This window comes from Doryrhamphus excisus, chromosome 20 (genome assembly GCF_030265055.1).
Source record: "Doryrhamphus excisus isolate RoL2022-K1 chromosome 20, RoL_Dexc_1.0, whole genome shotgun sequence".
In the NCBI taxonomy this organism is placed as follows: Eukaryota; Metazoa; Chordata; class Actinopteri; order Syngnathiformes; family Syngnathidae; genus Doryrhamphus; species Doryrhamphus excisus.
Genome location: NC_080485.1, coordinates 6,812,501 through 6,826,671, shown reverse-complemented (window position 1 = coordinate 6,826,671; position 14,171 = coordinate 6,812,501). Strand labels below are relative to the sequence as shown.

Here is a 14,171-nt window from a genome sequence, read left to right as displayed (position 1 = left end):
TCCATTAGACAGTGTGAGCCATTCATAAACATGATTTCTTTGACTCTGTAACAACACTGCCATCTTGTGGCCAGTGTGGGTACTTGCATTTGAAATAATAATTTATCCAACTATTTTCTATACCAGAGGTAGGGAACCTATGGCTCGGGAGCCAGGTAGGGCTCTTTTGATGACACTATCTGGCTCTCAAGCATTTCTTACCACAATAAAAATGTATTTTTGCTAACATTTTAAAGTAAACATCACATAAATCACTGTTAAAAATAATATTAAAAATCAAAACTTTCTTATGCATTTTAATTCGTCCATCTATTTTCTACTGCAATATGGCCAACCATATCCATCTTTCCTGATGATATTTTCCACGTCAAACACCAAAACTCGATTATTACTGGGTAATGCGGTAGTCTACCTCGGTGATTGAGATGTCAAAAAAACATGTAAATGTAAACTTTCCTCCTTTAGTCAAATAGCTAAAGCTGCAGAACCAAGCCTTCTGGTGAAGATGGCCAAAAGAATGAAATATACTGAGTACGGTGCAAAACCATGCAGCAGCAGAAGTTGCATTAATGGCAGCAAGTATTTGATTTATTATTAGACACTGCGCTGCTCATGAAAGTGTGCTGGCCACACCCCCTTGGCGTGGGGTAGTGTGCCTGGTCTACGTAATTAGAGCCCATTATATCTAAAACTGTTGGTCTTACATAAAAATGCACACATTTTATTGCATTCAATGTTTAAAAAATGTATATGGCTCTCACAGATACACATTTTAAAATATCTGGCCTTCATGGCTCTCTTAGCCAAAAAGGTTCCCGACCCCTGTTCTATACAGTTGATGTAAGTGCCAGCAAGAGCTAATAGTAGTTGACACATATAGAATACATAAGTGCTTCTCAACTGGTTTGACTGAAATTAGTTCAGCACTTATGCACAAATTCATCCATCTTCTATGCCACTTGTCCTTATGCTGGAGGCCGAGGGGTGGGGTGCACCCTGGACTGGTCGCCAGCCAGACAAACAACCATTCACACTCACATTCATACCTATGGACAATTTGGAGTCCCTTAGCACCTATAAATATGAATGTATAAGAGGAAGGTTCCACCAAGAGTTGAACTCAGATCACTGGATTCAAAGTGCTGAGTGCTAACCACTATACCATGGAACCTTGCAGGTACTTGTTGTGTACATACGTGGTGTTTAGTGCTCAAGAGCATGTAACAGTGAAAAAGAAAGCTGGCTTCTCCCCAACTGAGAATCAAATGTTCCCCCTAGGACATAAATGAATATCATAATATGACAAATTCGAGCAGGATCAGGGGATAACATGCAGGTTCGACCGAGACTGTGTGCTAAATACAGAGTTAGGAATGCAAACCATTACACACGCTGCCGGCCCCTGTGTTCAACATAGGTGGTGTCATCAAGGGTGCTGATAGTGTTCAATGCCACCAAAAAGTGAGAAAGCAGCCTGGAATCTCCAGAACATCACCAAAGAATCACATGTTCAATATTTGTATCAAATATTGATCCTATATGCCTTCGCCCTGTACAATACTACCTATAGCCAGGTCCAAGTTTCCCCCGACAGTACTTTCGATAGTCGGGTCCTTAAGGATAAAGGTATAAGGACATACATATAATAGGGAGGTTTTAAACTTAGATGACTGAAATCAAAGTACAGAGTGCTAACCATTAAATCATGCAAACCTGCAGATCCTGTCTTGGACGGAGGTGGCATCATAATGGTGTTGAGGGTTCAAAGTCACTCAAAAGCACAAATATGGAATCAAATGTTCCACTTCAGTCAGAAATGAATCTTGGAGCACAACAATTCCCAGCACCAATGAGGATAAAGGTATGAGGTTCCACTGAGTTTCGAGCTAAGGACCTTCAATTCAAAGTCCAGAGTGCTAACCATTACACCATGGATCCCTGTGGGTGCTTTTTGTAGACGTAGATGGTGTCACAATGGTGTTGGGGGTTCCAGTGCATGTAAAAGTAAAAAAATAAAGCTGGCTTCTCCCCAACTGAGAATCAAATGTTGCCCTTAGTACATAAATGAATATTGTACCTGCAGCCATACAGATTTATGCACAGACAATGCACCCATCAGGATAGGTGCATAATAAAAAGGTTCCACCGAGATTTGAACTCGGATCACTGGATTCAAAGTCCAGAGTGCTAACCATTACACCATGGAACCTATGCAGTATATAAGGCTACCTATATCCAGGTCCTCAAGGATAAAGGTATAAGGATATAGATATAGTAGGGACGTTCTAAAAGGAGATGATTGGATTCAAAGATTCATCATGGAAACATACAGCCCTACAGAACTAGGTATGAATAGGTTATTAGGACCAATCAGGATAAAGGCATAATACAAAGGTTCCACCGAGATTTGAACTCAGATTGCTGGATTCAGAGTCCAGAGTGCTAACCATTACACCATGGAACCCTACAGCTACTTATCTGGGACATAGCTGGTGTCACAGTGGTTTTAAGGATTGAAGCATACCGAAAGGTGGGAAAACAAGGTGGAATCTGCACAGCAAAGAATCAAACACTCCATTAAATTGCGGAAAATATTTTCGGTCCCTGCTGAAAGACGTAGATGGTGTCACAGTTCAAGACCATGTAAAAGTGAAAAGCAATCTGGCTTACAACTGAGAATCAAATGTTGCCCTTAGTACATAAATGAATATTGTACCTGCAGCCATACAGATTTATGCACAGGCAATGCACCCATCATGATAGGTGCATAACAAAAAAGGTTCCACCGAGATTTGAACTCGGATCACTGGATTCAAAGTCCAGAGTGCTAACCATTACACCATGGAACCCATGCAGTATACAATACTACCTATATCCAGGTCCTTAATGATAAAGGTACAAGGCTAGAGATACAGTCGGGACGTTCTAAACTGAGATGATTGGATTCAAAGATTCATCATGGAAACATACAGCCCTCCAGAACTAGGTATAGATAGGTTATTAGCACCAATCAGGATAAAGGCATAATACAAAGGTTCCACCGAGATTTGAACTCGGATCGCTGGATTCAGAGTCCAGAGTGCTAACCATTACACCATGGAACCCTGCAGCAGCGTATCTTGGACATAGCTGGTGTCACAGTGGTTTTAAGGATTCAAGAATACAGAAAAGTGGGAAAACAAGGTGGAATCTGCACAGCAAAGAATCAAACACTCCAATAAATAAATCTTGTCCAGTCCCTGCAAACATTCAGACCCTGCTCAAAAGCAGCAAATGGGAAAAAAATGTTAAAATAAATCAGAAAATGTCACAAATATTTTTGCAGCAGCCCTACAGAACTAGGTATACATAGTTTATTTGGACCAATCAGGATAAAGGCATAATACAAAGGTTCCTTTGAGATTTGAACTCGGATCGCTGGATTCAGAGTCCAGAGTGCTAACCATTACACCATGGAACCCAGTAGCCACATATCTCGGACTTAGCTGGTGTCACAGTGGCTTGAAGGATTAAAGAATACCGAAAAGTGGGAAAACAAGGTGGAATCTGCACAGCAAAGAATCAAACACTCCATTAAATTGCGGATAAATCTTGTTCAGTGCCTGCTGAAAGATGTAGATGGTGTCACAGTGGTGTTGTGGGTTCAAGGCCATGTAAAAGTGAAACGCAATCTGGCTTGCTTTTTAACTGAGAATCTGGCTTACAACTGAGAATCAAATGTTCCCCTTAGTACATAAATGAATATTGTACCTGCAGCCATACAGATTTAGGCACAGGCAATGCACCCATAACGATAGGTGCATAATAAAAAGGTTCCACCGAGATTTGAACTCGGATTACTGGATTCAAAGTCCAGAGTGCTAACCATTACACCATGGAACCTATACAGTACAGAAAAGCTACCTATATCCAGGTCCTCAATGTTGAAGGTATAAGGATATAGCGAAAGTAGGGATGTTCGAAACTGAGATGATTGGATTCAAAGTCCAGCGTGCTAACCAAAACATCATGGAAACCTGCAGCCCAACAGAACTTGGTATCGATATGTTATTAGCACCAATCAGGATAAAGGCATAATACGAAGGTTCCACCGAGATTTGAACTCGGATCGCTGGATCCAGAGTGCTAACCATTACACCATAGAACCATGTGGGTACGTTTGTAGACGTAGATGGTGTCACAATGGTGTTGGGGGTTCAAGGGCATGTAAAAGTGAAAAAGCAAGCTGGCTTCTCCCCAACTGAGAATCAAATGTTTCCCTTAGTACATAAATGAATATTGTACCTGCAGCCATACAGATTTAGGCACAGGCAATGCACCCATCAGGATAGGTGCATAATAAAAAGGCTCCACCGAGATTTGAACTCCGATCACTGGATTCAAAGTCCAGAGTGCTAACCATTACACCATGGAACCTATACAGTCAACAACACTACCTATATCCAGGTCCTCAAGGTTGAAGGTATAAGGATATAGCTATAGTAAAGACGTTGTAACTGAGATGATTGGATTCAAAGTCCAGAGTGCTAACCAATACATCATGGAAACCTGCAGCCCTCCAGAACTTGGTATAGATAGGTTATTAGCACCAATCAGGATAAAGGCATAATACAAAGGTTCCACCGAGATTTGAACTCGGATCGCTGGATTCAGAGTCCAGAGTGCTAACCATTACACCATGGAACCATGTGGTCACTTTAGGAGACGTAGATGGTGTCACAATTGTGTTTGGGGTTCAAATGTTCCCCTCAGGACACAAATGAATATTGTACCTGCAGCCATACAGATTTATGCACAGGCAATGCATCCATCAGGATAGGTGCATAATAAAAAGGTTCCACCGAGATTTGAACTCGGCTTACTGGATTCAAAGTCCAGAGTGGTAACCATTACACCATGGAACCTATACAGTACAAAATACTACCTATATATAAATATATTAATAATAAAGGTTTTAGGATATAGATAGAGTAGGGATGTTCCAAACTGAGATGATTGGATTCAAAGTCCAGAGTGCTAACCAATACATCATGGAAAGCCACAGCCCTGCAGAACTTGCTATAGATAGGTTATTAGCACCAATCAGGATAAAGGCATAATACAAAGGTTCCACCGAGATTTGAACTCGGATCACTGGATTCAGAGTCCAGAGTGCTAACCATTACACCATGGAACCTATACAGTACACTATGCTACCTATATCCAGGTCCTTAAGGTTGAAGGTTGAAGGATATAGCTATAGTAGGGACGTTCTAAACTGAGATTATTGGATTCAAAGTCCAGAGTGCTAACCAATACATCATGGAAACCTGCAGCGCTACAGAACTTGGTATCGATAGGATATTAGCACCAATCAGGATAAAGGCATAATACAAAGGTTCCACCGAGATTTGAACTCGGATTGCTGGATTCAGAGTCCAGAGTGCTAACCATTACACCATTGAACCCTGCAGCTACTCAACTTGGACATAGCTGGTGTCACAGTGGCTTTAAGGATTCAAGACTATATAAGTGTGGGAAAACAAGGTGGAATCTGCACAGCAAAGAATCAAACACTCCAATAAATAAATCTTGTCCAGTCCCTGCAAACATTCAGACCCTGCCCAAAAGCAGCAAATGGGAATAAAATGTTGCAATAAAATAAATAAAAAAATGTCACAAATGAATATTTTAGCAGCAGCCCTAGAGAACGAGGTGTCGATAGGTTATTCGCACCAATCAGAATAAAGTCATAATAAAAAGGTTCCACCGAGATTTGAACTCGGATTGCTGGATTCAGAGTCCAGAGTGCTAACCATTACACTATGGAACCTATACAGTGTAGAGTACTACCTATAGCCAGGTCATTAAGTATAAATGTATAAGGATATAGATATAGTAGGGACGTTCTAAACTGAGATGATTGCATTCAAAGTCCAGAGTGCTAACCAATACATCATGGACACCCGCAGCCCTGCAGAACTTATAGATAGATAGGTTATTAGCACCAATCAGGATAAAGGCATAATAAAAAGGGTACACCAAGATTTGAACTTGTGTCGCTGGAGTCAGAGTCCAGAGCGCTAACCATTACACCATGGAACCCTGCGCGTTCCCATTTAGGACGTAGCTGGTGTCACAGCGTCTTTAGGGATTCAAGAATACCTCAGGGTGGGAAAACAAGGACAAATCTACACAGCAAAGAATCAAACACTCCATTAAATTTCAGATATATCTTGCTCAGGGCCTGCTGAAAGGTAGCAAGCCAGAATCAAATTTTCACTGAGTTCGCAAATGAATCTTGACAGAACTAGGTATTGATAGGTTGTTTGCACTGATAAGGATAAAGGCATAATACAAAGGTTCCACCGAGATTTGAACTCAGATTGCTGGATTCAGAGTCCAGAGTGCTAACCATTACACCATGGAACGCCACAGCTGCATGTCTCGTATGTAGCTGGTGTCACAGTGGCTTTAAGGATTGCATACAAAACGGTGGGAAAACAACCTATATCCAGGTCATTAATAATAAAGGTATAAGGATATAGATATAGTAGGGACGTTCTAAACTGAGATGATTGGATTCAAAGTCCAGAGTGCTAACCAATACATCTTGGAAACCTGCAGCCCCCCAGAACTAGGTATAGATAGGTTATTAGCACCAATCAGGATAAAGGCATAAAACAAAGGTTCCACCGAGATTTGAACTCGGATCGCTGGATTCAGAGTCCAGAGTGCTAACCATTACACCATGGAGCCCTGCAGCTACTCAACTTGGACATAGCTGGTGTCACATTGGCTTTCAGGATTCAAGACTACATAAGGGTGGGAAAACAAGGTGGAATTCTCACAGCAAAGAATCAAACACTCCAATAAATAAATCTTGTCCAGTCCCTGCAAACATTCAGACCCTGCTCAAAAGCAGCAAATGGGAATAAAATGTTGCAATAAAATAAATTAAAAAATGTCACAAAAGAATATTTTAGGAGCAGCCCTAGACAACTAGGTATACATAGTTTATCTGCACCAATCAAGTTCCACCGAGATTTGAACTCAAATCGCTGGATTCAGAGTCCAGAGTGCTAACCAATACACCATGGAACGCCGCAGCCCTACAGAACTAGGTATAGATAGGTTATTAGCACCAATCAGAATAAAGGCATAAAACAAAGGTTCCACCGAGATTTGAACTCGGATCGCTGGATTCAGAGTCCAGAGTGCTAACCATTACACCATGGAAGCATGTGGGTACAGTTGTAGGCGTAGATGGTGTCACAATGGCGCTGGGGGTTCAAGGGCATGTAAAAGTGAAAAAGCAAGCTGGCTTCTCCCCAACTGAGAATCAAATGTTGCCCTTAGTACATAAATGAATATTGTACCTGCAGCCATACAGATTTAGGCACAGGCAATGCACCCATCATGATAGGTGCATCATAAAAAGGTTCCACCGAGATTTGAACTCGGATCACTGGATTCAAAGTCCAGAGTGCTAACCATTACACCATGGAACCTATAGAGTGTAGAGTACTACCTATAGCCAGGTCCTCAAGTATAAATGTATAAGGATATATGTAGATATAGCAGGGACGTTCTAAACTGAGTTGATTGGATTCAAAGTCCAGAGTGCTAACCAATACATCATGGAAACCCGCAGCCCTACAGAAACTAAAGTTAGGTTATTAGCACCAATCAGGATAAAGGCATAACAAAATGGTTACACCGAGATTTGAACTTGTGTCGCCTGAGTGAGAGTCCAAAGTGCTAACCATTACACCATGGAACCCTGCATACTCCCATCTAGGATGTAGCTGGTGTCACAGCGTCTTTAGGGATTCAAGAATACCTAAGGGTGGGAAAACAAGGACGAATCTACACAGCAAAGAATCAAACACTCCATTAAATTGCAGATATATCTTGTTCAGTGCCTGCTGAAAGGTAGTAAGCCGGAATCAATTTTTCACAGAGTTCACAAATGAATCTTAACAGAACTAGGTATTGATAGGTTATTTGCACTGATAAGGATAAAGTCATAATACAAAGGTTCCACCGAGATTTGAACTCGGATCGCTGGATTCAGAGTCCAGAGTGCTAACCATTACACCATGGAACCATGTGGGCACTTATGTAGACGTAGATGGTGTCACAATTGTGTTGGGGGTTCAAGGGCATGTAAAAGTGAAAAAGCAAGCTAGCTTCTCCCCAACTGAGAATCAAATGTTCCCCTCAGGACATAAATGAATATTGTACCTGCAGCCATACAGATTTATGCACAGGCAATGCACCCATCAGGATAGGTGCATAACAATAAGGATCCTCCGAGATTGATAGGTTATTAGCACCAATAAGGAAAATGGCATAATACAGCGGTTCCACCGAGCTTTGAACTAAGATCGCTGGATTCAGAGTCCAGAGTGCTAACCATTACACCATGGAACCCTGCAGCGGCTCAACTTGAACAAGCTGGTGTCACAGTGGCTTTAAGGATTCAAGACTACATAAGGGTGGGAAAATAAGGTGGAATCTGCACAGCAAAGAATCAAACACTCCAATAAATAAATCTTGTCCAGTCCCTGCAAACATTCAGACCCTGCTCAAAAGCAGCAAATGGGAAAAAAATGTTGCAATAAAATAAAAAAAAAAAATGTCACAAATTAATATCTTAGCAGCAGCCCTACAGAACTAGGTATTGATAGGTTATTTGCACCGATCAGGATAAAGGCATAATACAAAGGTTCCACCGAGATTTGAACTCGGATCGCTGGATTCAGAGTCCAGAGTGCTAACCATTACACCATGGAACCCCGCAGCTTCATATCTCGGACTTAGCTGGTGTCACAGTGGCTTTAAGGATTAAAGAATACCGAAAAGGGGGAAAACAAGATGGAATCTGCACATCAAAGAATCAAACACTCCATTAAATTGCGGATAAATCTTGTTCAGTGCCTGCTGAAGGACATAGATGGTGTCACAGTGGTGTTGTGAGTTCAAGGCCATGTAAAAGTGAAAAGCAATCTGGCTTGCTTTTTAACTGAGAATCTGGCTTACAAATGAGAATCAAATGTTGCCATTCGGTCATAAATGAATATTGTACCTGCAGCCATACAGATTTAGGCACAGACAATGCACCCATCAGGATAGGTGCATAATAAAAAGGCTCCACCGAGATTTGAACTCAGATCACTGGATTCAAAGTCCAGAGTGCTAACCATTACACCATGGAAGCTAAACAGTATACAAAGCTACCTATATCCAGGTCCTTAAGGTTGAAGGTATATAGATATAGTAGGGACGTTCGAAACTGAGATGATTGGATTCAAAGTGCTAACCAATACATCATGGAAACCTGCAGCCCAACAGAACTTGGTATCGATAGGTTATTAGCACCAATCAGGATAAAGGCATAATACAAAGGTTCCACCGAGATTTGAACTCAGATCGCTGGATTCAGAGTCCAGAGTGCTAACCATTAAACCATGGAACCATGTGGGCGCTTGTGTAGATGTAGATGGTGTCACAATGGTGTTGGGGGTTCAAGGGCATGTAAAAGTGAAAAAGCAAGTTAGCTTCTCCCCAACTGAGAATCAAATGTTGCCCTTAGTCTATAAATGAATATTGTACCTGCAGCCATACAGATTTAGGCACAGGCAATGCACCCATCAAGATAGGTGCATAACAAAAAGGTTCCACCGAGATTTGAACTCAGATCACTGGATTCAAAGTCCAGAGTGCTAACCATTACACAATGGAACCTATACAGGCTACAATACTACCTATATCCAGGTCCTCAAGGTTGAAGGTATAAGGATATAGATATAGTGAAGATGTTCTAAACTGAGATGATTGGATTCAAAGTCCAGAGTGCTAACCAATACATCATGGAAACCTGCAGCCCTCCAGAAATTGGTATCGATAGGTTATTAGCACCAATCAGGATAAAGGCATAATACAAAGGTTCCACCGAGATTTGAACTCGGATCGCAGGATTCAGAGTCCAGAGTGCTAACCATTACACCATGGAACCATCTGGATACCTTCGTACACGTAGATGGTGTCACAATGGTGTTGGGGGTTCAAGGGCATGTAAAAGTGAAAAAGCAAGCTGGCTTCTCCCCAACTGAGAATCAAATGTTGCCCTTAGGACATAAATGAATATTGTACCTGCAGCCATAAAGATTTATGCTCAGGCAATGCACCCAGGATAGGTGCATAATAAACCTGCAGCCCAACAGAACTAGGTATCGATAGGTTATTAGCACCAATCAGGTTAAAGGCAAATATACATAATAATACAAAGGTTTCACCGAGATTAGAACTCGGATCGCTGGCTTCAGAGTCTAGAGTGCTAACCATTACACCATGGAACCCTGCAGCTGCGTATCTTGGACATAGCTGGTGTCACAGTGGCTTTAAGGATTGAAGCTTAGGTGGGAAAACAAGGTGGAATCTTCACAGCAAAGAATCAAAGAATCATGCGGGGACCGGGCTGTGTGTTGGGAGGGGGCCTGATCCTGCTCATGGGGACAGGGGCCTGGGTGGCGTGTGGGGATGGGGGGCATGCTCCTCGGAGTGGGGCCTGCTGGGGGGGCGGTGCTCTTCCGGGCATTTGGGTGTCTGCTGCCACTGGTCCTATGCTCTGCTGCATCGCTGTCCCTGTCTTTGCCCATCTCCAGTCTTGCCTTAGGGCTCGTCGGGGATGGTTCTCCGGTACGTGGGTGGAGCGCTGCTGGTTCTGGGGGTGGGGGGGGGGACGGCCTTCCCGGTGGATGGTGGGGTCCGTCGGTGGCCTTGCGCTGGTCTTAACTCCTCGGCTCTGGTGCTTGGCCTCCCCATGACTTGGAGCTATGGCTCTCCCTCACGGGGGTGAGCTGCCCGGCGGGTGTCGGCCGGCGCGGTGAGCGCCTCACCACTCGCCTGCTGGCCCCCTCCGCTTGCTCATGTGCGGGTCTCCTCCCCTCGCCTGCTCCTTTGTCTGCCACACTGCCGTAGCCCCGATGCCGTGGTCGAGAGGAGTCTGGGGGTGCTATGTCTTGGCAGTCCGTACCTCCCTGGGCTCTGGGCCTGGTTGTGGGCCTGGGACCCCTGGGTGCCCCGCCCTGTGATGCCCCGGACGCCCCACTCGGGGACGTCCACAGAGTGTGCTTGCGTGTGTGCGTATTGAGTGGATGGGGTGTGCGCGTGAGATTATTTTATGTATTTGTTGTTTTAAATACTTAGATAAATAATGATTAGTTTTATTATAATTATATATATATATATATATATATATATATATATATATATATATATGTGTGTGTGTGTGTGTATGGCCATATAGATATACGGGGGGGGGGGCTCTGTGGGGGTCTGGCGCAGGGCGTTCCATCTCTACCGCCCGGTCCTCCATGGGGCAGTGTGCCCGGGCCTCTTCTGTCCTGGCCGGGGCGGTCCTATGTCGGTGGTCAGGCCTGGGGTTACCTGGGGTGGGCCGGGTTCTGATTCCTGGGGGTGTGTGGGGGGCGGGGGGGCGGCGCCTCCGGCCGTGGGCGGGCTCCCTTCCGGTTGGCGGGGGCGCCCCTGGGCCCACCGGTGTGTGGCCTTCGATGCCCTTCTGCCCTAGTGGGGTATGGTCTCCCGCTGGTCTCGGGGGTGCGGCTCTCCTCCGGCCTGCTGGCGCCCTGTTGCCGGTTGGGATTGCTCTTCCATGGCCTCTTGCTGGTCTCTTCGGGGAGTTGCTTCAGGGGCGGATCTTGGGGAGTCGGCCCTGGCTTTGCCCACACCCACCCACGGGGCCGTAGGATCTCTGGCGGTGGGGGCTTGACCTGGCTGCGCGGGGCGGGGTTTGCTGGGTGGTAGAAGGCAGTCTCTCTCCTTTTGTCATTCTCAGTGACAATTACACATTCACACACTCGCATTCACATACACAACACACCTCCATATGGACACTCACAGCACATGGGTGCTTCTCTACACTATCTACCATCTTATCCCTGATGTTTATATGCTATTAGTATGCTATTATTACAGTAATAATGATGTCAAGCAGTGAGATTTTAATTACTGTAACTGTATGGTTGCAATTGTGTTTACTATCATGGGTCATGTCTTCATCGTTACTATTGCTACTGGTAAGTTGGACTGTTTCATTTCACTGATATTATTTCCAGTGTGACCCTTAGCCATCATTGACATTTAACTGTTCTGTTTGTCACTGTTGTTGTTTTGGGACTTCTTGTTGCTGCTGTTTTTGTCTCTCCCTCTACCCCCCCCCCCCCACCTTTCTCTTCTTCTTTTCTGTTCTTCTTCTTGCTCCGGTCCGGTCGCTCCAAATGGCATAACAAAAACATCAAATAACGGCAAATAAAATTTCATGGTACAGGGAAGTTGTAGCCAACACCTTTCCTGACACAGAGCAAATCTGTTTAGCATGCAAGGGCATTTAGATCAACAATACTATCTGCCCCAATGGCTGGACGGGACAAAAAAAAAGAAAGAAAAGAGAATCAAATGTTGCCCTTAGTCCATAAATGAATATTGTACCTGCAGCCATACAGATTTAGGCACAGGCAATGCACCCATCATGATAGGTGCATAATAAAAAGGTTACAGATTTTTTCCAGAGATTTGAACTCAGATCACTGGATTCAAAGTCCAGAGTGCTAATCAATACATCATGGAAACCTGCAGCCCAACAGAACTTGGTATAGATAGGTTATTAGCACCAATCAGAATAAAGTCATAATACAAAGGTTCCACCAAGATTTGAACTCGGATCGCTGGATTCAGAGTCCAGAGTGCTAACCATTACACCATGAAACCATGTGGGTACTTTATAGACATACATGGTGTCACAATGGTGTTGGGGGTTCAAGGGCATGTAAAAGTGAAAAAGCAAGCTGGCTTCTCCCCAACTGAGGATGAAATGTTCCCCTCAGGACATAAATGAATATTGTACCTGCAGCCATACAGACTTATGCACAGGCAATGCACCCATAAGGATAGGTGCATAACAAAAAGGATCCTCCGAGATTGATCATGGAAACCCGCTGCCCTCCAGAACTTGGTATCTATAGGTTATTAGCACCAATCAGGATAAGGGCATAATGCAAAGGTTCCACCCAGATTTGAACTCAGATCGCTGGATTCAGAGTCCAGAGTGCTAACCATTACATTGGGTACTTTTGTAGACGTAGATGGTGTCACAATGGTGTTGGGGGTTCAAGGGCATGTAAAAGTGAAAAAGCAAGTTGGCTTCTCCCCAACTGAGAATCAAATGTTGCCCTTAATACATAAATGAATATTGTACCTGCAGCCATACAGATTTAGGCACAGACAATGCACCCATCAGGATAGGTGCATAACAAAAAGAATACTCCGAGATTTGAACTCAGATTGCCAGATTCAGACTCCAAAGTGCTAACCATTACACCATGGAATCTATAAAGTGTACAATACTACCTCTATCCAAGGATGAAGGTATAAGGATATATATACAGTCGGGATTCAAAGTCCAGAGTGCTAACCAATACATCATGGAAACCTGCAGCCCGACAGAACTAGGTATAGATAGGTTATTAGCACCAATCAGGATAAAGGCATAATACAAAGGTTCCACCGAGATTTGAACTCGGATCGCTGGATTCAGAGTCCAGAGGGCTAACCATTACACCATGGAACCCTGCAACTACACACCTCGGACATAGCTGGTGTCACAGTGGCTTTAAGGATTGAAGCATACTTAAAGGTGGGAAAACAAGGTGGAATCTGCACAGCAAAGAATCAAACACGCCATTGAATTGCGGATGAATCTTGTTCAGTGGTATGCACTGATAGACCTAGATGGTGTCACAGCGGTGTTGTGGGTTCAAGGCCATGTAAAACTGAAATGCAAGCTGTATTGCTTTTTAACTGAGAGTCTGGCTTACAACTGAGAATCAAATGTTGCCCTTAGTCCATAAATGAATATTGTACCTGCAGCCATACAGATTTAGGCACAGGCAACCAATCACCATGGGTGAATTATAAAAAGGCTCCACCGAGATTTGAACTCGGATCACTGGATTCAAAGTCCAGAGTGCTAACCATTACACCATGGAACCTATACAGTGTACAGTACTACCTATATCCAGGTCCTTAATAATAAAAGTATAAGGATATAGTAGGGACTTTCTAAACTGAGTTGATTGGATTCCAAGTCCAGAGTGCTAACCAATACA

General features: G+C 43.7%; 23 non-coding genes across 23 annotated transcripts; all 23 read right to left on the bottom strand.

The window, feature by feature from the left end:
- Positions 1-2,137: 2,137 nt before the first annotated feature.
- trnaq-uug (transfer RNA glutamine (anticodon UUG)) lies at positions 2,138-2,209 on the bottom strand. The gene has a single exon. It is a non-coding gene; the product is annotated as a tRNA-Gln (tRNA).
- Positions 2,210-2,392: 183 nt separating this feature from the next.
- trnaq-cug (transfer RNA glutamine (anticodon CUG)) lies at positions 2,393-2,464 on the bottom strand. Its single transcript has one exon. It is a non-coding gene; the product is annotated as a tRNA-Gln (tRNA).
- A 313-nt stretch (positions 2,465-2,777) lies between these two features.
- Positions 2,778-2,849, bottom strand: trnaq-uug (transfer RNA glutamine (anticodon UUG)). Its single transcript has one exon. It is a non-coding gene; the product is annotated as a tRNA-Gln (tRNA).
- A 183-nt stretch (positions 2,850-3,032) lies between these two features.
- trnaq-cug (transfer RNA glutamine (anticodon CUG)) lies at positions 3,033-3,104 on the bottom strand. The gene has a single exon. It is a non-coding gene; the product is annotated as a tRNA-Gln (tRNA).
- Positions 3,105-3,810: 706 nt separating this feature from the next.
- trnaq-uug (transfer RNA glutamine (anticodon UUG)) lies at positions 3,811-3,882 on the bottom strand. Its single transcript has one exon. It is a non-coding gene; the product is annotated as a tRNA-Gln (tRNA).
- Positions 3,883-4,344: 462 nt separating this feature from the next.
- trnaq-uug (transfer RNA glutamine (anticodon UUG)) lies at positions 4,345-4,416 on the bottom strand. Its single transcript has one exon. It is a non-coding gene; the product is annotated as a tRNA-Gln (tRNA).
- A 198-nt stretch (positions 4,417-4,614) lies between these two features.
- Positions 4,615-4,686, bottom strand: trnaq-cug (transfer RNA glutamine (anticodon CUG)). The gene has a single exon. It is a non-coding gene; the product is annotated as a tRNA-Gln (tRNA).
- A 146-nt stretch (positions 4,687-4,832) lies between these two features.
- trnaq-uug (transfer RNA glutamine (anticodon UUG)) lies at positions 4,833-4,904 on the bottom strand. The gene has a single exon. It is a non-coding gene; the product is annotated as a tRNA-Gln (tRNA).
- A 200-nt stretch (positions 4,905-5,104) lies between these two features.
- On the bottom strand, positions 5,105-5,176 carry trnaq-cug (transfer RNA glutamine (anticodon CUG)). Its single transcript has one exon. It is a non-coding gene; the product is annotated as a tRNA-Gln (tRNA).
- Positions 5,177-5,375: 199 nt separating this feature from the next.
- trnaq-cug (transfer RNA glutamine (anticodon CUG)) lies at positions 5,376-5,447 on the bottom strand. Its single transcript has one exon. It is a non-coding gene; the product is annotated as a tRNA-Gln (tRNA).
- Positions 5,448-5,740: 293 nt separating this feature from the next.
- Positions 5,741-5,812, bottom strand: trnaq-cug (transfer RNA glutamine (anticodon CUG)). The gene has a single exon. It is a non-coding gene; the product is annotated as a tRNA-Gln (tRNA).
- Positions 5,813-6,666: 854 nt separating this feature from the next.
- trnaq-cug (transfer RNA glutamine (anticodon CUG)) lies at positions 6,667-6,738 on the bottom strand. The gene has a single exon. It is a non-coding gene; the product is annotated as a tRNA-Gln (tRNA).
- A 411-nt stretch (positions 6,739-7,149) lies between these two features.
- trnaq-cug (transfer RNA glutamine (anticodon CUG)) lies at positions 7,150-7,221 on the bottom strand. Its single transcript has one exon. It is a non-coding gene; the product is annotated as a tRNA-Gln (tRNA).
- A 197-nt stretch (positions 7,222-7,418) lies between these two features.
- Positions 7,419-7,490, bottom strand: trnaq-uug (transfer RNA glutamine (anticodon UUG)). Its single transcript has one exon. It is a non-coding gene; the product is annotated as a tRNA-Gln (tRNA).
- Positions 7,491-8,017: 527 nt separating this feature from the next.
- trnaq-cug (transfer RNA glutamine (anticodon CUG)) lies at positions 8,018-8,089 on the bottom strand. The gene has a single exon. It is a non-coding gene; the product is annotated as a tRNA-Gln (tRNA).
- Positions 8,090-8,708: 619 nt separating this feature from the next.
- Positions 8,709-8,780, bottom strand: trnaq-cug (transfer RNA glutamine (anticodon CUG)). Its single transcript has one exon. It is a non-coding gene; the product is annotated as a tRNA-Gln (tRNA).
- Positions 8,781-9,130: 350 nt separating this feature from the next.
- Positions 9,131-9,203, bottom strand: trnaq-uug (transfer RNA glutamine (anticodon UUG)). Its single transcript has one exon. It is a non-coding gene; the product is annotated as a tRNA-Gln (tRNA).
- A 185-nt stretch (positions 9,204-9,388) lies between these two features.
- trnaq-cug (transfer RNA glutamine (anticodon CUG)) lies at positions 9,389-9,460 on the bottom strand. Its single transcript has one exon. It is a non-coding gene; the product is annotated as a tRNA-Gln (tRNA).
- Positions 9,461-9,657: 197 nt separating this feature from the next.
- On the bottom strand, positions 9,658-9,729 carry trnaq-uug (transfer RNA glutamine (anticodon UUG)). The gene has a single exon. It is a non-coding gene; the product is annotated as a tRNA-Gln (tRNA).
- A 199-nt stretch (positions 9,730-9,928) lies between these two features.
- Positions 9,929-10,000, bottom strand: trnaq-cug (transfer RNA glutamine (anticodon CUG)). The gene has a single exon. It is a non-coding gene; the product is annotated as a tRNA-Gln (tRNA).
- Positions 10,001-12,702: 2,702 nt separating this feature from the next.
- Positions 12,703-12,774, bottom strand: trnaq-cug (transfer RNA glutamine (anticodon CUG)). The gene has a single exon. It is a non-coding gene; the product is annotated as a tRNA-Gln (tRNA).
- Positions 12,775-13,561: 787 nt separating this feature from the next.
- On the bottom strand, positions 13,562-13,633 carry trnaq-cug (transfer RNA glutamine (anticodon CUG)). Its single transcript has one exon. It is a non-coding gene; the product is annotated as a tRNA-Gln (tRNA).
- Positions 13,634-13,982: 349 nt separating this feature from the next.
- Positions 13,983-14,054, bottom strand: trnaq-uug (transfer RNA glutamine (anticodon UUG)). Its single transcript has one exon. It is a non-coding gene; the product is annotated as a tRNA-Gln (tRNA).
- Positions 14,055-14,171: the final 117 nt, after the last annotated feature.